Raw genomic sequence first — 18,353 nt, forward strand, 5'->3', positions numbered from 1 at the left:
TGTACTACTCCCTCAGCACTGGATAACTCAATTTTGCTGCCACCATCAGAGCTGGACTCTACCTACAACTCAGCCAAGCCAACTTCCTGAGCTACACACTTTTTCTTTTCAGCTAAGGCTCGCTCAATTTCCTTGTACTCCCGGTCTAGCTGCCTCAGCCTCCAGTCACGAGCACGAAACCGATTCCTCTCTTCACTAGCCAATATTTCCCACAATGTTTCCTCCTCAGGGCCACTGCCCTCTTGGTATTCTGGCTGAGGATCCTCCCCCTCAGACTTCTCCTCAGAGTCATCTGTTAGTGTGGCTTCCCAGCGTAGCACCTCACAGCAATACAGGGCTGCCTCGAGATCCTGCCTTGTGGATCTCCTCTTCACAGTCAGCCCCCTCTCCTTGCAAAATACTCCATTTCCATTTGACAAGGTCCAACAGGTGCAGCAACTAACCGGAGTTCCAAAAACCAAATTCCAAAGGGAAACAGGAAAAAATTGTATGTGGTTGTGTTTTGGTCTGCACTCACTAGTAGCGTTTACCAATCACTGTACATGAGTCACAAATGCAAGTCCAGAATCCTCACCGCTGACCACCAATGTTAGATTTGGGGGTCTACTGTTGGCACAGGTAGGTACTTGTGACAAATAGGGACCCTTGCCTCTAGTCAGGGTAAGGGGGAAGACTCCTAAAATAACCCCTGCTCACCGCCTTGGTAGCTTGGCACGAGCAGACAGGCTTATCTCAGAGGCCGTGTGTAAAGCATTTGTGACCACATACAGTAATCAAGCGACAACACTACAGATGGACACCACACAGTGTATAATAAAAATAAGTATTCTTTATAAAGATATAACACAAGACCACAAACGACAAAAATCCACAATATTGTACTTAAAATGGTAGGTTTAGCTTAGTTCTCTTTAGATCTTAAAATGCGACACTTTGAATCAATGTACCTTTAGAGGGCAACGAAAAGTGTTGCAAAGATGGTGATGCGTAGAAATTTTGGTCAAAGAAATAAAGACGTCATCTTCTTGATTGGACGTGCTTCTCTGATGTTGCGAGATGTCTCGACTCAATGCGTCAGCTGCAGCGGCGACACCCGTGTTGAAATGAGACGACAGAGGCTTTGGCGGCGACACTCTTATCCCTCGATGCGAGACGCATCCGCTCGATGCGACAGCTGCAGCGGCGACACCCTTGTTCAGAGATGCGACGACAGCGGCTCCGACTGGGGCATGCATCTCCGTGGATGCGAGGAGCTTCTTGTGATGCGGTGCAATGCGTCAGCTACAGCGGCGACATCCTTGTTCAGAAATGCGACGGCTGCGACGGCGACACGCTTCTTCGATGTTTTGAGACGTTTCTTGCGATGCGGGGCAATGCGTCAGCTACAGCTGCGACACCCTTGTTCATAGATACGACGGCAGTGGCTGTGGCGGCAACACATTTCTTCGGGGTGCAGGACGTTTCTTCAGATGCGGTGGAATGCGTCCGCTACAGCGGCAACATTCTTGTTCAGGAATGCGAAGGCAGCGGCTGGGACGGCGACACGCTTCTCCCTCTTGAGTTGCGCTTCCAGCTCCTTGCGACACGCAGTCCCTCAGAAGGCTCAAAACAGTAGCAGGCTCTTCCAAAGAACTCTGGGGAGCTGGGGGTTGAAGTCTGTTGTCCCTGAGACTTCAGCAGGAGGCAAGTTCTTTTCTCAAGCCCTTGGAGATCCTTCACAAGTTGAAATAAAGTACACACAAAGTCCTTTCTCCTTTCTTTGGCAGTCAAGCAACCACTGCAGGCCAATCTCCCCAAGCAGCACTTCAGCTTAGGGATAGTCTCTCATCAGTTTCTTCAGGTACCTCTCTTCAGCAAAGGTTTCTTTTTGTTTCTCCAAAAGTGATCTAAATTCTTGGGCTCAGGGTCCCAATACTTATTCCCCAAAATCCTTTGTCCTCTGAGGGCATAGAGGCCTTTGCCTAGTCCAAACCAGTTCTGGTGCACTCTGTTTATATGACTCCTTCTTTCCTTTCACAGTGCAGAGCAGAAACATCGGACACCCCACAGAAGGTGGAGCCAGCATTGTGGAGGGAAGGCAGAGCCCTAATCATGTCCCAGGTGCACTCCTCCCACCCATCTAGATGCAGATCTCTCTATTTGCCACTGGGCTGACTCATCCTGTCTCCTGGAATCTCCCAGCCCTGTCACTCAAACTCCAGAAAAGGAATACACACCATAGCAGAGGCAGGCTTGGATAGTTAGACAAGAAAATATCTAATTTCTAAAAGTGGTATTTTCAAACACAGAATGTTAAAATCAACTTCACTAAAAGATGTATGTTATCATTCTGAGTTCAGGCATACTAAACTCGAATTTCTACTGTGTTCCCTGAGTCAGTTAGGATTATAAAATGTATTAATCTAACGGCCAATTCTGGACTACTGAGAACAGGTAGCCTTGCAATAGTGAAAAACGAAAATGGCTGTAATTCACTATTAGGACATGCCATACACATCAGGGCTTGTCCTACCTTATATTTATTTACAATGCACCCTGCCCTTGGGCCTATAATAGGGGTGTCTGATATGAAGAAAAGGGAAGGTTTAGGGACTGTCAAGTGGGTGCACGTGCTCAGTCAACATGGCAGTACCAGACTGCACACAGGCTCTGCAATGGCAGGCCTTGGACACACTTTTACAGGGTGCTTTTGTGGGTGGCACAACCAGTGCTGCAAGCCCACCAGCAGCATTTGGTTTACAAGCCCTGGGTACTCCTGGTGCACTGGACAAGGTCTGACAGGTAAGTCAAACCAGCCAATCATGGAATCACTAATTCATACATTAATTTACAATAGAGAGAGCATATGCACTTTAGCACTGATCAGCAGTAGTAAAGTGCCCAGAGTCATAAAACCAACCAAAGCAGGTAAGACAAAGTACAGGACGAAGGCAAAAAGTTCAGAGATGACCCTACAAAAAGGGCCAAGTCCAACACTTTGATAATACCTTTGGCACGTTTCACAGACCTGTGTAAATCCTATACAAAAACTAAATTCACGTCTGATCAATCCTAAGTGGGGAAGAAGGAAAGTAGTTATAGGAATGTATTATATCTATTTTCCCATTCTAATTCACAAGCGATATTTTAACTTAGGCTACAGATGAAAAAACTGCAAGCGTGTCTATACCAAACTTCATAGTAAAACAGAGCGGGTGTCTTCTGCCTGCTCAGGTTTAGTTAGTGTAAATACATCATGCAGTTGTTTTGTATATTACATACAGCCCATGATAAAAACAATAATAATGTTATATTGAAATTTAGGTCCTCGGATGTTCAAGGAGAATAAAATGAAAATCCTGAACCAGAATCAGTTTGACCATGAGCAGATGATTATTTTTTCTCAACCTGACAGTTTTAAATCCTTAAACTTGATTTGGGAGTGCCTGGTGGAGAAAGCCAGTCCCATAGAAGGATGGGCTAATCCCCTGTCTCCTAAGTGGACTGCTCCCTCTTAAAAAACCTAAAACTTAACAGATTCCACCAATCTTAGAACGAATATTAGCATTTGCTTCTTTCCTGCCACACTGTGACCACATTAGGCTACACCCTTCACTCTAAAACTGCATGAAGTGCCTGTAGGTATTTATAACTACCCAGCTATGGTTACCCAGAAGTAACAAAAGGGTAAAGCCACCAGCGCTCAGTTCTTGATCCCACACATAAATTCGGAAGTTAAATCACGTGACATCACAGGTGGCCTCACGTTGACATCAAGAATGACATCGCAAATGGGGTCACGTGTGCCTTTTGTGGTTTGTAGAATAATATTGTTTTCACAGCCAGCTTATATTCATGAGTGCAACACATGGGCAAGCGATGAAGAATAAAAAATCTGGAGTATACATACGGTGAATCTGTGAGAAAACCAGTAAGGACTACTCCTTGAAAGTATTTGAGTGGTTTCCATACCTTTTCTGGAGGAATAATCTTGTCACATTTTAAGAGCAAGCTGAGTTCTCCTAGAATGAGTGGCTTCCAGGATTCATAGAGACCTATCCATATAGGGAAACCTAAAAGAAAGGTCAAAAATCAACTGGGTATCTTCACCATAAATTCATGGACTGTCTGCAGAGGAAAGACCCAAATTATACATAACTAAATGAATCCAAATGGACGAGGAAGCATTTTCTCCAGTCATACAATTTGGCAAATATACACCAGAGTCAGTTGACCTGACTTATCTAATTGGCTGCAAAAGATAAACTTCCCTTGTGGCATGTATTGTGCAATGGGGGGCTAGCCTCGGCATCGCAAATTGAGATTGGATGCAACAATACTAGACTTCTTTTGCATATACTGGGGCTCTGGTCCAGGTCTACAAGGTCCCAACCAAAGAGTGAAGGGGCTTAGTTCAATCCACCAATATAGGGAAGTCGAAGTTAATGTAGCCCCACACAAGCCACTGAGCATTCCTGCTGGTGTGGTGTCTGTATTTTCTGTGTTACAAATGCAAAAAGAACAATTGATGGACAGAATGCAGAACAATGTCATACATTCACCCCAGTAAAGAGATCTGGGCCTAAATCCATCGTTTTTTTGAGCATGGGACCCACGTCTGGGCATACCCGTCCCACTCGGGGTGACAAATGTAAAATGAACAATTGATGGACAGAACGCAGAACAATGTCATACATTCACCGCAATACAGAGATCTGGGCCTAAATCCATTTTTTTTGCTCACCATGCCATTCCAGTTTGGACCCAGCCATATGCAAATCAGTCCTGACCCTGCGCCCAATGGGAACAGTCCAGCCCGAACTGCCAGGCCAGGTTCTCCCTGGACTGAAAAGAAGCATCCTAGGACAGGTTTCGGGGTTTCACCCCTCATCCTCCAAGATAGCTTGACTCCAGTGGCATGGAGAGCACAGGCCCACTTCTGGACATACCCGGCCCACTCAGGGTGACAAATGCAATTGATGGACAGAATGCAGAACAATTCACCCCAGTACAGTGATCTGGGCCTAAATCCATCGTTTTTTTGCTCGGCATACCACTTTGGACCCAGCCATATGCAAATCAGTCTTGACCCTGCGTTCAATGGGAACTGCTAGGCCATGTCCTCCCTGGACTAGAAACAAGCATCCTAGGACCGTTTTCGGGGTTTCACCACTCACCAGCCAGGATAGCTTGACTCCAGTTTCATGGAGAGCACGGAGCCATGTCTGGGCATACTAGTCCAACTCGGGGTGACAAATGCAAAAAGAATAATCGATGGGCAGAATGCAGAACAGTGTCATGCATTCACCCCAGTTTTCTGTGTTACAATCTGCCTCTTACAAGCTAAGGGACGCAGTGGCAATTCAAACCCAATTTCATTCTTAGTATAGCGCTTTCAAGCATTGCACTTAGAAAATACACTTTATATATATATATATATATATATATATATCCCAAAAGAACGGCGTTCCGACGAGCGCTCAGAAAACAACACCAGGAGTCAGGTATAGTGCACCATAGCAAAAGGGTTTATTCCGTCATAAACCTTGCGACGCGTTTCGCGCTTGAAAAGCGCTTTTCAAGCGCGAAACGCGTCGCAAGGTTTATGACGGAATAAACCCTTTTGCTCTTTTGTTGACCGCGTTCCTCGAGGATTGAGAATATACACTATCCCAGCATATGAGAACCCGGACCCCCAATTATTGGATGCCTGGGCGGAACACACAGCGGCATCCTGCAAAGGGAGTTTGGAAATACTAGTTCGCTTTGCCTGGAGTGATAGAGATAAAGCTCTGATACAGATCAAGGAGTTGGAGGATGAGTTACTAAAGGAAGAGGATCAGACCAATTTGGGAGAAAAACGTGAACTAATTAAAAAACGTCTGAAAAAATACGAACAAAAAATCAAACAGCGCAAAGAAGAAAAATTTGAAAGAGATGAAAATGATTATAAAATGGGAAGAGTGTTAACCTTTGCCAAAAAATACGATCATACCAGGAAACAACTGAAGAAAAAGGCAAGCGGTCCAACCACTGTGGAACCTGCAACTTCCGAATCTGATACCAACGCAGACAATGTAATTAGTGAAGATGGCAGCGAAGAGGCTTCTTCTTTTCAGGTGGAATACAAGGTCATGCGGAACAACCAACTAGAAGGAAGCAGGGGCAAGCCCCCGGACAATCAAGGAGCAAGAGGAAGACGAGGCGGGGGGGCTGCAGGAAGAAATCCACTAGGTTCCCCACCCGTAACACGCAGCATGAAGAACTATCCAAAGAAAAAGAACTAAGATTGAACCAAGAACACACCATAAATAAGGATAATCTGACCATCATCAATCTAACTGACAAAGTACTTACTACCGAAGAAAATTCCATACTTAAATTGGGCTTATCCTTTTGCCCACAAAGGAACTTCGAATTTGCGCAGACCAGGATTGACATCTTCAAGTTCACTAGAAAATTAAAACTCCACAAATTTTTCAAATTGAAACCGCACATTGAGAACGCTAGGTCTGGTAGTGAATGTGCAACCGAGGAATTGAGATGCCGTGATTTAGGGGGTCTCCGAGCAATGGAAAGCCTCAATCAAGAGATCAACTTGGGCCACGATGGTGAAGTCACTAACACACAAACATTGGCCACCCTTGACATCCAACAAAAAGGTGGGTGCAGTGGATTTAAACCGGCATCAACGTTCATGCCCATTATGGGCACTGACGCTATTGACATCTTCTCGGATGCGGTCTTGAGGGATCTATCCAGACTACGCAAAGTGAAACAACATACATCGTCCAATGACAATTTCACTAAGCAACAGCAAATTGCTCTACAAACTTTGTGCGAGGATTCTGGTTTGGTATGTAAACCCTCAGATAAAGGGGGTAACATTGTGCTCCTTACAGCTGCACAATATGAAAGTGAGGCCATACGACTGTTGGGAGACACGAAAACTTATATAACCGTGGGTGACAAGGACTACAATCGAAGCGTGGGTGAGTACCATGACATGATATCCAAATGGTACAATAAAAACATGCTCAATACAGATGAATACCTGTTTCTGCGTTGTCTCAGTACAGTGATTCCCACTTTTTATTACCTTCCCAAGGTACACAAAGACATACTTAATCCACCGGGAAGGCCCATCGTTGCTTCCAATGGTAGCCTCACAGAAAACCTCTCCATTTACGTGGACTCGTTCCTCTCACCGTTGGTCATGTCATTGCCCTCGTATCTAAGAGATACTAAACATTTTCTGACACTCATGGACAAAATTGTTTGGAAAGATACTTACTGCATGATGGTGCTAGACATCGCCAGTCTATACACCTGTATAGCACATGACGATGGTTTGAGATCGATGGCTAGTTTTCTGGATCGACGTCCCGTACGTTTCTATGAACATAATAAGATGTTGATGGACTTTATGAACTTTAGTCTGAATAATAACATCTTTCTTTTCAGTAAACAACTGTACAAGCAGATTTCTGGAGTAGCCATGGGAGCTTGCTCTGCTCCGAGTTTTGCCAACCTCTTTGTAGGTTGGTGGGAGGAGCAGGCTCCTTGGAGAATCACTAATCATGAGTGGGACAATCGGATTATAGGGTGGCATCGTTATATAGACGATCTTTTTATCATCTTAGACAGCCCTGTAGAAACTGCCAGTGTGTTCATAGACGTACTCAACAACAACGACATGAATTTAAAATTTTCAGGTCATATAAGCAGGACCTCAGTTAACTACCTTGATCTTACTGTATACATAGATGACAAAGGAACAGTGCAAACCAAATTATTCAGGAAAGAGACAGCAGGGAACTCCACCCTCTTTGCCACAAGCAGTCATCCTCGCCAATTAGTTGAAAGCATCCCCTACGGAGAACTTTTGAGTCTAAGGCGCAATAATTCCAATGAGGATGATTTTAAGAAGGCAGCGGAGGCTAGTCTTCAACGATTCAGGATAAGGGGTTACAGTGATGGGGTTCTAGCTAGTGCTTATGATAGAGCAACTAAGATGCAGAGAAAAGCACTGTTAGAACCTAAGAAGACTGTAAAATCCAATAACGGGGCATTTCGCCTTATCACCACCTTTTCACGGAATGCAGGGCAGGTCCAAAAGATACTTAAAAAGTACTGGAACATTTTAATGTCCGACAACATCATTAAAGCAGATTTGCCTAGCAATCCTTTAGTGACCTTTAGAAAGGCCAGATCTCTCAGGGACCATTTGGTCTCTAGTCATTATACTGCTCCTGATAATATCCCAAAACTTCCTGTATTGCATGGTTTCTACCCTTGTGGCCGGTGTAAGGCCTGTAAATATAGTAGGCGGACGCTTACTTTTAAGATACCAGGGCTTTCTACACCGAAAAAGATTACCAAATTCCTGACGTGCTTTACAGCATATGTCATCTATTGTCTCACCTGCCCTTGTGGCTTAAATTATATCGGTAGTACCACCAATGCCGTTAAATTGAGAATATTAGAGCACATGCGTGCTATTGCCAAAAAAGATGCCACCTACCCCGTAGCAAGGCACTTCGAAAAGAAGCACAATAGTAACAGGGATCTGTTATCTTACATTTGTCTCGATAGTGTTCCGGCTAACATCAGGGGAGGTGATCGCCTTCTTAAGCTTAGAAGGCTAGAGTCCAGATACATAATAGACTTGCAGAGCAAACACCCGAATGGCCTCAATATGCATGAAGAACTCTCAGTTCATTTGGGTTAAGTTACATGCACTTCTGATAATGATGGACTTTCTATGTTGGTTTATGCACTGTATTCTTGATTGGTATCTTCCATTGTCTGTATAAGAAGTTAGGATATCTGGTATTTAAGAAATTTTTGACTGTAACTTATGTACCGACAGCTTGGTTTTAACATCCCACGTTATTTTGAGTACCTCCGAACAGGTGTTTTATTCTTGCCCATCTGGGCGATATTTGGGTTGCTATGAACGCAGTCATGAACTTGGGTGCGCTCATACACTATAGCATGAGTCTTTATATTGTTAGACTAATATGTGCCTTGAGTATTTAACTAAGGGCTCCTATTGCCATGATCATGGTTCCCTATGGTTTAGTAGATTGCATAGTGTTTAGCATTACACATATTATTGTTTGCACCCTAGCATCTAGTATATTAGATCTGTTCGGCGGCTAGCCCATCCAGGGCGTTACATGTGTGAGGAGGATAATTGGACTATTGTTGCCCATCACGGGCTGGATAACGAGTATAGCTCTTATGCATTATTTACTGAGGGACATGCGATTATGTTTATGTATTGTACATAGTATTACATAGGTTTAACTTAAGACTGGGTTAAACTTGTAGTTATCATACCATCTAAAGATGGCCGATCCATTCTTAATGATTGTATAGTCCTTTTTTGTTATCTACTCTTAATGCGGATGTAAGACATTTTATTTAAATGAGTTGAGCGCCTCCGCTCTTTGCATATCTTGACGAAGCCCTCTGGCGTAACGCGTCGTATGCTGTGAAGTTCCCGAATAAAATCTAAGCGTGGAACTACCCCCTGCGTGTGCTGCTTTCTTTACGGACAGATGGTCCGTGGATGTTTGAAGCTGTGATATATATATATATATATATATATATATATATATATATATATATATATATATCCCAAAAGAACGGCGTTCCGACGAACACTCAGAAAACAACACCAGGAGTCAGGTATAGTGCACCAGAGCAAAAGGGTTTATTCCGTCATAAACCTTGTGACGCATTTCGTGCTTGAAAAGCGCTTTTCAAGCGCGAAACGCGTCGCAAGGTTTATGACGGAATAAACCCTTTTGCTCTGGTGCACTATACCTGACTCCTGGTGTTGTTTTCTGAGCGCTCGTCGGAACGCCATTCTTTTGGGATATTCATTCCGGCTGCTCCGCCGGATACGAGCCACCTCTTTGAGCGTTTGGATTGCCAGCAGGAGCGACGTTGCAAGTGTTAGTATATATATATATATATATATATATATATATATATATATATATATATATATATATATATAAAAGTGTTTATTTCCACAGTTACAACCTGTTGCTCAGTACATAAGTAATAACCACGCAGTGTATAATTAAACTGGCACTTAGAAATGTTACGAGCAGCGAATGTTCTGAGCAACTAACCACCCACAAGCTACTTCTGTGCACTAGACTTGGAGAACATAATATTGCTTTCCTGCCTCTAGATTTTCTTTGGGCCCGTGCACTGCCTACCTGTTTACAGCAGATCGGCTGTGGGTATCAGACTTGAGCCGGGATAGAGTGTCCCCTCGGAAGGAAAACATGCGATCAGCTGGGCTCAGCTCATCTCATCACTGGATTGACTGTTGGCATAGCATAAGCAAAAAAAGCAAAGAGAAAAAAAGAGGAAGCCAAACCGTAGATTCTTTAAAAAAAAGACAGAGGAAAATTACCTTTGAAGACAACATAGAGACCCTGTCTGAAAAAATTCCCCCCCAAGACTCTGCGTCCAATTTATCCCAAGAATTTATTGATCAAACTAAATCCGATAAAGTAATCATGACTATAGACTCTTTAGGGCCTTCTAATTACCCGGGGTATGGCGAAAAGTTTGCTATTGCAAATGGTTCAATACCAGTGCTTAATCCTTTAGTCACACCTTTTCCGGATAAGATTGCAAATGAACTTGCCCCTAAATTACCCACACCCGAAAAGGAAAGTGTAGATACTGTCTTTTTAGATTTTATTCCTCCTTTTGACCTTGATCTTATCTTAAATAGATCTGTACTCCTTAACTGCTTTCGAGAGATTGAAAGTTTGAAATTAATTCAGTCAAATTATATAGGCGTATCTCTTTTAAAACCCGATGTTGGGAAGATAGCAAGGGTTAAATTTCACTCAAAACTAGTATTAAATCATATTTTACAATGGTCTGAAGAACTACAAATAAGGGGGATTAATGTCACTCCTTTTTTCTTCGTGGAAACAGGTAATAAAAGATTTACAAACTTGTCGATAGCCCATGGAATAACTCCAGGCGCTTCAGATCGGTCCTCAATACAAACTGAGGAATTAAAAATCTGTGTATCGAAAAATTCACCACAAGTGAGCTATAAAAATACTGTACCCCCCAACCAACTCTGGTAGAAGATGATTCTAAATGGAGCTGGTTGCCTGGTGTTCTGTCAAGTAAATCTACCTCCGCTCTTAATCCGTATTCCAATTTTTAACACTGATTTCAAAATAATCTCGTGGAATACGGCTGGATTGAAGAATTGTCCCAAAAAATTGTTATATTTTTATACCTTAGAAGTTGTCGTAATTTGTCTACAGGAGACTTGGGTGGATGGGAAATTCTTGGCGGAAAAGGATTACTTCGTGCTGGATGGTAGTGCAGTCCCCTCGAGGAGAGGTCATGCCAAATGAGGGCTGGCTTTCCTACTTTCCAACACGATCAAATGGCACTATACTTATTACCTAGATCCTAATAACATGTTCAAGGCAATAACATGGTTAAACTTAGTTAAGGATGACCCTCGGAAATCACTTGCACTGATAAATGTTTATGTTCCCACAGATGCATGTTTTAATGTAGGTTTAAAAACGATTTTTTCTTTCATACACAATCTTCTTGACTCCGAGTCCCCCCCTCACATTTTGTTATTAGGGGACTTCAATTGTAAAATTGCAAACTATAGCCTCGACTTGTTCAGGAATACATTCAAGGAGGAATCACTTCAGATACCGCGAGCCCTATTCCCTGGGAACATCAAGACCAATAAGAGAGGGAAATTGCTCCTGGAGGGAATATTAGAGGTTGATAGTATAATAATAAATGGAAGGCTCCCCTTGGACATTCCGGCTAATTTCACACATAAAAGTAAGAACAGTGAATCTATACTCGATTATGTGGTAGCAGGCAACACCCTTTTCTATCTCCTGAAAGATCTGTTAGTATGTAACACAGAACTTAGTGACCATAAGGTAATGGTCCTTAGTGTAAACTTCAATCCCCCCCCTGTGGATACATGGCACATAAACAGTGATCTGGTAAATTTTGGAGCCAATTCTGGGAGATGTTACTGGAACATTGGGGCTATTAGGAGTTTGGCAAACATTTTGGAGTCCACTGTGGAGAATTTGTTTCAATGGGAAGGAAATGAACTACTATGCTTTTGCAATTTTTTCAAAGTAGCAATTTCCATAGCAAAAAAATCGTATCCTGCAAAAAAAAACAAAGTAATCCCAAACTGCCTTCGGCATTTAAATATTGAAATAAATAAATTGGTTAGGGAGCAATATCTCTTTTACACCCCTGAAAGATACCATAAAATAGTTTTTTTAAGAAGAAGAAAAACGAGGGTGAAGGCTAGATTGAAGAGAGATAATGAAGATTCCCTGTGGATTAAACTTCGGGAAGCTACCTATAGGGGACAAGCTAGGTTATTCTGGTCGATAATTGGTGAGGGTTGCGGCCTCAGATCTAGACCTTCACCAATTTCTATAGATGAGCAGATTTGGGTCGAATACATCGAGCAATTATATAGTACTAATAGTTTGCACCGTGAAAATGATACACTATATGAGGTTAATCATCCTTATGACCCACCGTCCGAAAAGGATATTGAACTAGCCATTAAGAGCTTGTGTTCTTCGGGCGCGATGGGTCCGGATGAGCTCCCCATCTCGGTGATAAAACAACAGAGTGTGCATTGGAGTAAAATTCTCTTTCCTGTTTTTAATTTCTGTTTTGCTAGTGGAACTGTTCTACCATCTTGGAAAAGGAGCATCTTAGTCCCCCTCTTCAAGAAAGGAGCTAGAGACTTGCCACAAAACTACCGTCAAATTGCTCTTTTAGATGCTATAGGCAAAGTTTTTGCAAAATGCCTTCTTAACTCGATTAATGACTGGGTGATTAAGGCTGAAATCTTACCCCATGAACAGACTGGGTTTAGGCAAAAGCATGGTACTCTAGATAATCTGACTGCATTGCAGGTCATAACAGAGAAATATGTCAAGGTTCGTGGAGGGGGAGTTTACGGCGCCTTTATCGACTTCTCCACAGCCTTTGATAAAGTGGACAGATCCTTGCTGTGGAGAAAGTTATCTGCTTTAGGAATGTCACCTATTCTTATTAATTTAGTTCGAGCCTTGCACTCAGACACCTGGTGCAGAGTATTGATGGGCGGGGAAAGAGGGTTATCTAGAGTAATTTCCACAACAAAACAGAGTTGCCCACTGGCTCCTCTGTTATTTTCCCTGTATATAGCTGATCTCCCCCAGGTTTTATCAGCAGGCAAAGGTTTAGCTGCGATCTTGGGGGGTGTCCCAATTGCTTGCCTAATGCATGCAGACGATATTCTGATCCTGGATCTCACACCGAAAGGTCTGAATAGTCGCCTGCATGCCTTATATGAATATGCGGAGGATTATTATTTAAAGATAAATACTGCAAAAAGTAAAGTTATGTGCTTAACGGGGAGGAAAAAGTCAAAATATGCGAACTTTCACTGGTCAGTAGGGGGACAAAGACTAGATGTAGTACAATCTTCTATTTTCCTTGGAAAAACAGTTACTAGTAATTTAAGTGAAAAAGCACATATAGCTAATAATACACGGAAAGCTATTGCCCAAGGGAAGAGTTTGATTACATTCTATAAGGCTATAGGTAGAAGGCATTTTGCGACATTGCTGGAGGTATATCGAGCAAAAATTCCAGCATCATTACTTTATGGCATGGAAATAGTTGACATGAAAAGTTGGAGCTTCATGAATGCAACTGAAGGCAAAATTCTACGTAGTCTAGCGTCTGTTAATACAGCAAGCTCAACAGCCGGCCTTAGACAGGAATTTGGCTTACGTAGTAGCTGGGTTCAAGGTTTATCGGGAATTGTGCGTTGGGTTTATAACCTGGCAAAGGGAGATCTTGGCACTTTAAGGTACCTTATAAAAACTGAGTTATTGGGAAATTTTAATGAATACTCGCTCATAGTAAAGAATTTTAGAATTGCTGCCGATCTTTTGCAATTGGATGAATCAGTTTTATTCACTCTATCGGCATATCAGCTGAAATCTACTCTGAAGTTGGCCTCCTGGGAATTAGGTTTTAGATTGGATAGGGAGGCTTGTATGGCGAAGAAAGGTATTACCCCAGCCATAGACTCTTGTCTAATGAGGAAAGCCCAACCATATGTTCTTTGGAATCTCCCTCACGGAGTCCGGCGTTTACTGTTTTTATTGAGGCAGGATTTACTTCCTTTGAACTCTCTAATGTCCAGATGGTATGGCACCTCATCATTATGTGACTTCTGTAATAGTAATATTCAGGATATGCATCATGTTATCTTTGTGTGTGCGGCCCTAATGGTGCATAGGCGTAAGTGGTTAAAACCTATTTGTCTTCAATTGAGTATTCTTTCAGCTACTTCCTTCCTTGCTGCTATTCACAACCCTCCAAATGAAATGTTCTGTTTTAAATTGTATAATTTTTTTAAATGTTTCTTAGCGATATATTAGAATGTTACAAATGTCTATTTATGTCTATACCGTCTATTTTTCTGTTGTATCGTGCTCAGGATTATATGTTATTATATTAATTTTGTTTATTCTTTTATGTGGATCTCTTATGAGTTCCAAAATCATAAATAAATAAACTTGAAACTTGACTGTTGGCATAGGAGTGGATTCTATGGCAATTGGCAGAACATTTCATGATAACCCGGTGTGAAGGCCTCTCGAATTCAAGGGGTTTATACATGATTTACCTCTGACTTTTAGCCTACATTGCAAAATCTTGTGGGAATAGTCTGAGGTATAACTGGTCTAAACTAGCATGACGAAAATACTTCAACTTGGAGTACATATTTATCTTACACGTGTACTGTCAAACCTTAAAACACAGCTATCACATAGCTTGTTGCAGACTTGCGTTGCCTCATTCTATAGCAGAGTTGTTTGAATAAAATTACACTTTCACAAGTCCTGAAAAATATATTGACAGGCTGAAAGTGGACCAAAGGCAAGTAAGCTAGCTTAACATTTTTAAAATGGAGTCTGACATTAGGAGTTAATGACACTTCCATATGCCAAGTGATAATCCAAAACTCATTCATGTATTTGACATTAAAGCCCTTTTTTAATTAAATTATGCAAATTGCACAAATGGTGCTTCAGAAGAAGCACTATTCCAATTTAATTCCACAATTGTCTGTGTGCGGGGTCTAACAACGGGTCCCAGTGCGGAGACTATCGATTGCTGTGCATGATCAAAGGTTGTGCACAGCAGTGGCTAGCCCTGCTGCCGATGGCCAATGGTCCTGCACAGAGTGAAATTAGCTGTATGCTGTATTGAAACCACACCCCTCTGCACACAGCATGTGCCTTAGGTTGGATGCTAAAGCTACCCTTGATGATGTGAGGAGCTGAAAGGGCCAATCCAGCTGCCCTGTTTAAAAAAAAAAGAGTGTTTTCAATGCTGGGTGTGTGGGCCCTGATATGAATCAATGTAACTAAGAAAGAATTTAAAGAGAAAAAATCAAAAATCATGCAGGCCAATCCAAGCAGCTGCATAGTGTGTTGGACACCTTAACTGGACAGAAGCCAGGCCCTGTGGGCAATCCTCCAGGGAGCATGACCAAAAGTCATGAAGAGCAAGGGTGGGCTGCACAATGGGTAGGGTCAAATGGCAGACATTTTGCCCACCCCTTGCTGCGCACAGTTAAGGTTTATTACAGGAGGTTAGACACAAGGCCTGATTGCAGACCAAGTGCTACGGTGCTACACCCAGGTCAAACAGGATTACTTTAGAAGCCATCCCAGAGTCATTGCATGATACAAATTCATAGTATCACAAGTATATTCTTTGTTGATTTAATCAAGAGACTGATGGGGCATGACTAAGTATCATGGCCGACAGGATGTCAGCCCTTGAGCTCCCCATCGGGTCACCCGAAGATCTTGGCAAATCCTGCTCACTTATCCGCAGAGCACCCTGCAAATTACTGTAGCTGACTTGAGCTGCTTGCCTGCCTTTGCAAAGCCGCCGGGGGGGCCTCCAAGACCCGGAATTGATCGATCAGTGCTGCGGCATGCTGGGCAGTGGCCGGCTGCAACGCCTGGCTTGCGTGCAGAGGACCCAAAGTGGATTGCGGCCGCTGCCCCCACAGCTGAAGGCAACTCGGGCTGCGGATCCGGGACTGCCAGGTGGAGGAGCTCCCTTATTGGGGGGAGTGGCGGACCAAACCTGGTGGCTTCGGAGCGGGACGGCTGGCCCTGGCAGATGTGTGATGGCAGCCCAACTGTGCTTGTCTCCTCTGCAGCCTGCGGTTCGTCCTGATGGGCACGGGGCGAGGACTTACTCCCCCACCCGTGAGAACTCACCACCACTGGACTCGAGGTTCCGCCTGGCTTCAGGCTGGCAGGGACTTCGTGAGCGCTTGTATCTGCCTGCGCTTCCCCGCTGCGGTCGAAGAGATGCGCCATGACTGAGGCACAGAGCGGCGCTTGGTGGGTGACTTCCCGGCCGCTGTGCCTGGCTGGAGTTGCAACACGCTGCCGAAGGTGACCTTGCTGTTTCTCTGCTGACTCCCGGTGGGCCGCACGGAGTCCTGCGTGCACCATTGCACTATAGACTCCTTCCGGTGCATGGCCTGATCCCTCAAGGCTTCCCTGGGGAGGAAGGGCTCATTGAGACTGAGGTCACCCTGGCTGAGGGTTTGGACCTGTATACCCCACTCCCTGCAGGACCACTGAGCTTGGCCCAAAGTGCACATGGGTGCTACAACATTGGCCCAGGTTGTATGGGCTGTTAACCCTCATGTGGAGAGGATGCTTCTGATGCCCCCCTCCCCCGGGGGTTTGAGAGATTGGGATCATGGCCAGAGTGGATTGACTGCACCCCAATCCTCACGGCAGACTCAGACAGATTGAAAGGCCCTGCTGAACGACCACCTCCTGCTGCAGTGGTTGTCGCGGATGACAGGTACTATGCTCAATATGACTATTGTAGGAGAATCGGGGGCAGTTAGTCGGGGGTGGTGATCCCACCACATCACAGTGAATACCGGTAAAGACAGGACAGCAAGGGTTGCTGGTTCCAACACAATCACCTAGTACACCATGCCCGGGCTCACCCTGCAGCAAATTACCAGGCAGAAGGGGGCAATGAGGCAGAGGAGGAGGGACAGCAAGCAGAACCATCCAGAGCGGAGCTCTTGGCTGCCATCCAGGGTTCCAAGAAGGCCCTAGAGGATCGCATCGAGACTGTCTTGATTGATGTTAATCTCCTCCGAGTGGATCTGCGTAAAGTAGCCTAGAAGGTCACGGTGGCCGGAGGAGATATTGCATATCTGCAGGGAGAAGTGAAGACGATAATACAGGTGGCTCAAATGTGGTTAGTCACAAGAGCACTGGAACAGCGGGCCGAAGATGCAGAGGGGCGTGCCCGGCGCAGCAACATCCAGGTGCTGGGTGTCCCAGAGTGAGTGGAGAAAGGATGGGCTGAATAATTCCTGGAGAAGTGGGTCCGCACCCAGTTGGGCTCCCGGGGACTATCAGAACTGTTCCTTATAGAGCAAGCCCACTGGGCTCTGCTGCCGCACCCCCTCCGGGTGCACTGCCGTGATCTAAATTAATGACAACACTGAACTACTGCGGTAGAGACTGTATTCTGCAGGCGGCGAGGGAATGTCTGGCTGTTCACTTTGAAAATAACAAAATCTCTATCTACCCGACTATACCAGACAGGTTCAGGAGCAACGGAAATCCTTTCATTCAGCTAAGCAGAATTTACGTGCCTTACAGTTGCAATATATGCTCCTTTATCCAGCCAAACTGAAAGTCCTATCGGCAGGCAGGGCTCAATTTTTCAAATCTCCCGGCGAGGTCTGGGAATCGCAGGAGATTTGAGGGGAGGGACTTCCTCCCAGAGAACAGTGTGGCCTGAAGAGAGGATGGGGCTCCTACATGCAAAAGGATTCCCAGCATCATTCTGAGCTTGCGCCTTCCCGGAATAGCGCCCCGTCAGGCGATCGCAGGGTCACTGTGGGGGATGACGGATCATTGTGACTGGCCCCCACAATGGGCCCTGGGCCACGTAATCCGCAGCTGGATGTACGTCATGACAATGCGGGCTTTTACACTGCGCTGCCATTACGACGCATACATTACAACGCAAGTCGTTACAAGGACTTGCGCTGTAGGCGCTAGATTTTGGAAAAGTATGATTTACTATTCCAACTCCAGCCTACGCAACAGTAGGGAAGGTGTTGGAATAGTAAATCTACTATTCCTTAGTCTCTAGCGCCATCCAGCGCAAGTCGTTGTAACGACTTGCGTTGTAATGGCAGCTTCGTAATGGCAGCACGGTGTAAAGCCTGCGTTGTCATGGCT

This window comes from Lissotriton vulgaris, chromosome 10 (assembly GCF_964263255.1).
Source record: "Lissotriton vulgaris chromosome 10, aLisVul1.2, whole genome shotgun sequence".
Classification (NCBI taxonomy): domain Eukaryota; kingdom Metazoa; phylum Chordata; class Amphibia; order Caudata; family Salamandridae; genus Lissotriton; species Lissotriton vulgaris.